Source organism: Lonchura striata, chromosome 7 (assembly GCF_046129695.1).
Source record: "Lonchura striata isolate bLonStr1 chromosome 7, bLonStr1.mat, whole genome shotgun sequence".
Classification (NCBI taxonomy): domain Eukaryota; kingdom Metazoa; phylum Chordata; class Aves; order Passeriformes; family Estrildidae; genus Lonchura; species Lonchura striata.
In genome coordinates this window covers 25984040-25990039 of record NC_134609.1, presented here as the reverse complement: position 1 = coordinate 25990039, position 6000 = coordinate 25984040, and the positions used below count along the sequence as shown (strand labels likewise).

At 49.2% G+C, this 6000-nt stretch overlaps 1 protein-coding gene across 3 annotated transcripts in view; it reads left to right on the top strand.

Moving 5' to 3' along the window:
- Positions 1-2439: 2439 nt before the first annotated feature.
- HSPA12A (heat shock protein family A (Hsp70) member 12A) overlaps positions 2440-6000 on the top strand; it is a 51042-nt gene continuing 47481 nt past the window's right edge. Inside the window, exon 1 of one of the 3 annotated variants that reach the window (XM_021537274.2) lies at positions 2440-2555. The gene's annotated coding sequence lies outside the window, so the exon portion shown is untranslated. Of the gene's footprint in view, positions 2556-2782; positions 2807-2847; positions 3230-6000 lie in introns of those variants that run through there. The other 2 variants (XM_077784713.1, XM_021537276.3) reach the window with 2 other exon arrangements.

Below are 6000 nucleotides of genomic sequence, written 5' to 3'. Positions count from 1 at the left end.
ATTTTGACTAATTTTCTGTTAAGCTTGTAAGATAATCTTTAAAACTACAGATTCCAAACAACCTTGCAAAATGACCATAAGAATGGCAAAGTTCCTATGGAGTAAGTGACAAAAATGAAACCTCTTCAGCCCCAGGGCAGGCTCACTTGAGACAGTGACCTTTTCAAAGAGGGTTTTTCTTTTACATGAAATGTACCTTTTTTTTCATTTCCAAGGGAGAGAGACATGACAAGAAAAAAAAAATTATTTTATCGTTCTATAATTTATTTTTCTGCTATTTTTGCCTTTATAAAACAAAATTAAATTTAATGGGGTTCAGTTCTTAATTTTATATTTAAGATTAAGAATCTAATTTTACTTCAAATGCTTTTCTTTAAAAAAATGTAGTCCCTTTCATTAGGTTTTAAAAGGACATACTAAGCTCTCTGGAAAAGGGTCTAATTTCTGAAACTAACAGTCAGTCACATGCCTTCAAATATTCTCCTTCTGCATTATTCAAAACACCTACAGCTGAGTGTGTAACTTAGGCAACCTGGCTTGATATTGAATAATGTAGTCACTGCCATGACATTCGGAAAGATGTCTGTACCCAGTAAATGCTATTTTTGTGTGTTGTCTTATTGCTTGAGGGATCACAAAAAGCTAACCTGAGTACTACATTATTTTTCCCAGAAAGTATGTGATTTGGATATGTGTTTACGAGTTTCTTGGTTGTTCCTTTTCTTTTCCTCTGCTTTTGTTAATTACCTCAATACATGTTTAAAGCCTACCATTAATTGCTATTGTAGTGCATTTAATCTGAAGCAAAACTTTCTGCTATTTAAGTCTCTTGTCAGGAAACCAAGTATTAGAGTTGTTTGGTTTCTTATTTCCGAGGCTGTTTAATGACAGCATAAATATTCAGCCTGACTCTGAATAGGTAATTAAAGCCGACTCTTGGCCAGATGTTCCCCTTTGTTGCCTGGCGTGGAGCTGAGGGAAGAGCAGGAAGCTGCAATCCCAGTGCTCGCTGTCCCACTGCACGCTGCCCTTGCCTTTGGAAATTGTCTGAGGGATCCCCACGTTACCGAGTGTCCCCCAAAACAGAAGATTACTCCGATGTGAGCAGAGGAATGAGCTGCTGTCCCCCATCCCAGCTCCTGCCCTCTCTCCTCCACAACAGTTTAGAAAATCCCTTTGTGCAGCTGATTTTGGGAGGTGGGAGAAATGAGTTCTGCATTTTCTCTGGATGAGACAATGGATTTCAGGATCAGTCTTTTAAGCGTGTGCAGGGTGGGTGAAGGCTTTTGAGATGAGTCAGGTGTGCAGATGTAAAGATGCTTACTGCTTTAATTTTTGTGCCACACCTTCAGTCCTCAGAGGCAATAAAGCTCACAGGGAACAGAGGAAGTGCCATGAGAGCAAGAAACCAGGGAACAACAAATAGAGGGAGGTGCTGAGTAAGCACCTGCAGCGCCGGGGGCTTTGCTTCAAAATTCCCTGGTCCTCGGGGGGACCACAGGGATCCCACCTTGTGTGAGCAACAGCTTTGGTGAGGAGTCGTGGGAGAACTTTGGGTGGATTTTACACTGTCCTGGATATCGGTGACCTTCCGAGCCCAGGAGTCAGCAAGGAACTGAAGCTGTTCTTGCCCTTACTTTTTTCACAAGAAACAGTAGCACTGCTTTCAAAAGATGAACGGCTGCTGAAGCTGGAAAGCAAAGGACAATTACGCCAAGAAGCACGGGTGGACAAGAGGAAAAACCTTTTCTGGCTTCAGGATTGTTCATGGGAGCCTTATTTTTATGCTTTTGTGTTTGTAATGGCTTTTATTTAGTTTGGTAAACTCTTAAACTTCACCATTGATCAAGTGACAGTAGGGGTGTCTCTCTCCCAGGTCCTGGAGACAAGTAGCTAAAAATCACTGGAAACAAGAAGTTCTTGGCCTGACAGCACTGCAGAATCAAGCGGGAGAGTTCACTCCGAAGACAAGTATAGAGAATCCCATGCCGTACAAGCCACCCTGTAATACAGGGTGTAGTCAGGGAACCCGTCCATGATTTCTGCCTGTCCGGGTTAGCCGGACTCACTCCCCGATAACCGGGGAGCAGTGGGGTAACCCCCGCAGCCTTCTCACGCTCCGTCTCTGCAGGACCCCAGCACCCTTTCCTGGCTGAGCCGGGGTGTCCCCTCCGGCCGCAGACAGGGGTCTCTTTCTATGGCTGTCACCGCGGAGGGCTTTCCGCTTCAGCGCCCGTGAAATCCGCATCTGGGGCCGGGCCGGCGCTGGCGGGCGGCGCCCCCGCCGGTGCCGTCCTTGTGCGGCTGCGGACGGGCGGGGAGGGGCGGCGCGGCCCCGCAGCCGGCGCGGGCAGCCCGACAGCGCCGGGCCGGGCGGCAGCGCTTCCCCGGCTCCGCACCGGCCGCAGGAAGGCGCGGCGGGGCGGGGACTGCAGCGAGCAGCGGAGCCTCCCCCGGGCGGGCAGCGGAGCCTCCCCCGGGCGGGCAGCGCAGCTCCGCCGCCGGCGCGGCGGGAGCGGACCGGGCCATGCCGGAGGCGCGGAGCGGCGCCGCAGGTGAGCGGGCCCCGCCGCAATGCGGGAGCGCTGCCGGCGGCTGGTGGGGGAGAGCGGGCTGGAGCCGCAGGAGCCCCGTGCGGAGCGGCGGGAGGCGGCGGACAGCGTCCCGGCAGGCGGGGCAGGGCCGGGGGATGCCCCGCGGGCAGGGCCGGCCGCGGCCCGGCGCGGAGCCCCCGCCCGCCGGGCAGCGCCGCCGCCGCTCCACGTGCGGGGCCGCGGAGCCGCCGCCGCGCCGCGGGCGGACCCAGGTGACCGAACAATGCGGCGGCACGGCCCGCCCTGCCCGGCGCCGGGGCGCTGCATCCCCGCCGGACGGGCCTTTGTGGCTCCGTCCTCCCCGCGGGTCGGGTCGGCGTCTCTCCCTTTCGGAGGGAGGAGGGCTCGGGCTGGAGCTCGGGGGCTGCTGCTAACATAGAGGCAGCGCTCCTGTATAGCGAGAAGCCTGATGCACTGGAAAAGAAAGACCTGGCAGCCGGGTGGGAGAGACGGCGCTGCGTGGCTGAACGCCTGAGCATCCTGGCAGCAGCAGCTCCCAGCGAGGTGTAGGGCTGCGGGAAACCCCCACCGGCGCCGTTTGACCACGTTAAGGGGGCCACATGTCTCCAATTCTGCAGACTTGACTCGAGCTGAGCTGAATCGTGTTTTGCCTGAACGAGGATGCTGCGGGTTTGGTCCGTTTGGGGTTACAGTATCCGATAGAAACGCCACAGCCTTTGCAGGACGGGGTGGTCTCTGCTTGTGTGGGAACGGAGCTGGGGGCGGGAAGAGGGTTCCTAGGATACAAATGAGATGGGTGAATAACCCTAAGGGAAATGCAGACTCAGCCTGATTTCGTCCATTCTTGCTCACTGTATGCTGCAAAGGCTTGAGGAAACTGCAGTGCTGAGCCAAAGGTGCTGGCAGAAATGTATGAGGAAACTTAAAAGTTTAAGTTTGATTATAGTAGGTTTTGGGGAACATCTTGAATGACATAGCTTAATTTCAGTGTAAATGGAAAAAAAGAATCATAAAGTGTCTATTGAAGAACCCCAAACTAAACCAGAAAACACTGCTTAGGAGCTAGTTGAATCTTCAAGATGCTCTGCTGGGTTCTTCCCCCTCCCCACATCTAAATGTTCTCTCAGTGCTTCCTAAATGAAGTCTCTAATGTCTGTTTTGAAGTAACCTGTAACAATTTTCTAGCATGCAGCTGAAAAAGGGAAGAATAGACTGACAGATACATTTGTCTTTCAGATGACAAGGTATCACGTTTTGTTTTCTGCCAGGTTGCAAGGTTGGTGCAATGCAATACTGAAATGAAGTAACTTGTGACATAGGGAGAATCTGTGCAGGAGGGATTTGGTTAGAAGAAGAAGACCAGGTAGTAAAGCAATGATTTGTGATGCCAGAAATCTTTATGTTCTTCCCATGCGCTGGAATGTGGAGGCTGTCAGGGGAAAAAAGGGCTTGAGGGATAAAGTGTGATTTAGTGCTTGTTATATTGACAGTATTGAAGCTGCAGCCACTTCTTGCAGCACAGTACAATGCGTAAAAGAAATGTCTGTATGTGAAATAGCTGAATGCTGTATGCAGAGCCTACCCATCATCTTTATAGCTCCACTTAGCACAGCACTGCGGTATCTGCAGCTTGGTTAGTGAAGTTGTTCATACCCAGGAGCTACTGCATGTAAAGCTTCTAATTATACTGATTTTTGGCATTTTTCAAGCCTTTGGCTTCTAATTGGGTAATGCTGGTTGAGCTGACAAGTTTTCCTTCGTGACAGGCACCCTGTAAGCTTTCAGTCTGAATGTTCAGTTCACTTCCATGGGGACAGCAGTTGGTGTTCAACAGATCTGCCCTACTCTGTACCTGCAAAGTCTGCCCCAAAGCTTCAGTCAGCTTGTAGAGAGGCCCCTGGAGCTCTGTTCTGTGCAGAGGCATTTTCAGCTCATGCATTTCTGGGTGAAGGGGCTTTATCCTGGTCCACAGGGAGTGACCAGGGTTTCTGTCAAATGCAACTGTCAGCAGGGGCTGGAAGAGGATGCTGCAGCCTTGGATGTCAGCTCAAGTTAGAGCAGCCTCTGGGAGGCCAGTTCTGTGCAGCAAGACCAGAATCCTGCCTCAGCTATAAAAGACCTGATCCCTTCATGAACATGTCAGGGTTTAGGATATGTTTTGCTTTCTAACTGTGTCACTGGTGGTCGGGGCTATATGGGACTTGACTAGTGTCTCATCTTGTGCTTTTTTTTCTGCCAAATGATTCTTTTGTTGGTTGAGTTGATGTGACCTGCCATGGCAAACTTCTCCCACTTTCATGGCAATGCTGTTGAAATTTTTTAGGCCCCTTCTGGACATAATACCTGCTGTTGCAATGAAGTCTGGATTTCTTTTCTTTTTTCCTTTTCAAGCTACACATCTGGTCAAATATCATAAAATTTCCAGTTACTTATTCTTCTAAGCTGTTCCCAGGGGATTAATTCCTTTTTGCTCCCCTCTACTATGAGTTCACCTGTTCTCTCTATAAATGCACAAAGCAACCATCCCTTTCTTAAAAAAATCTTAAGAGTGTACTTTTAACTTTAAAACAATAATATTAAAAGATCCCATTGTGTCAGTTTTCTGAATTGGTTCTGCCTTTTGACGATGTGTCAGATGGGATTTCGCAAATATTTGACTTCAAAGAGCATACCAGTTATGGTTTTAGAAACTTCTCCCTGTGGCTGTTTTAGTCTGTAGGTACTGTGAAGAAGCAAATTGGCTTTTTTTTGGATATTTAAAAGAGCTTTGCTGGCTCCCAGAAAATGTGGAAGGAATAAAAACAATGCACGCAAACAATGCTACTTTCGATTAGAATGAGAACAGTCATGACCTTAATTTGGTTTGAAGCAGCATGACCTTTTTGGGGAGTTTGCATCTGTTCCTTTTTTTAATTTTTCCTTAAGTGAACTAGCTGTTGATATTTTCTTTATGCAGCTTTAGTGAAATCTTTGTCCATCCACAGATGACTTCTTATATACTCAGCTTTTTTTGTGTGGCACTTGTCACGTTTCTGTTGAACAGCCTGGCTGGTTGAAAAGAAGGATGGGTGAAGGATTGGTGTTTCTGCAGTGCTGAGAGAGGTGCCAGGAGGACTTGGGGTCTGTTTCAGGGGTGAGCTCTGAAGTCCACGGGCCGTGGCTGTAAATGGTACATTTGCTTCGCAGATGTTCCACTGCAGAGTGTGCAGCTGTTTGGTGCTGTAAGGTCACAGATGTTGGTGTTGCACTGAGGGAATGCTGCTGCCAAGGCTGAGCCTTGGTGATCTGAAATGCCTGTGGCAGATCTGCAGGCTTCCTCTCCCTCGCTGTGACAAGTGTCCTGGCTCCTGGGTCATTGCATCCAATCTGCCTTTCCTCAGTGACCAGGCACATTTTTGATATTGGAACAACATTCCATAGCTCTCATTATTCAAAATGTGTCAGC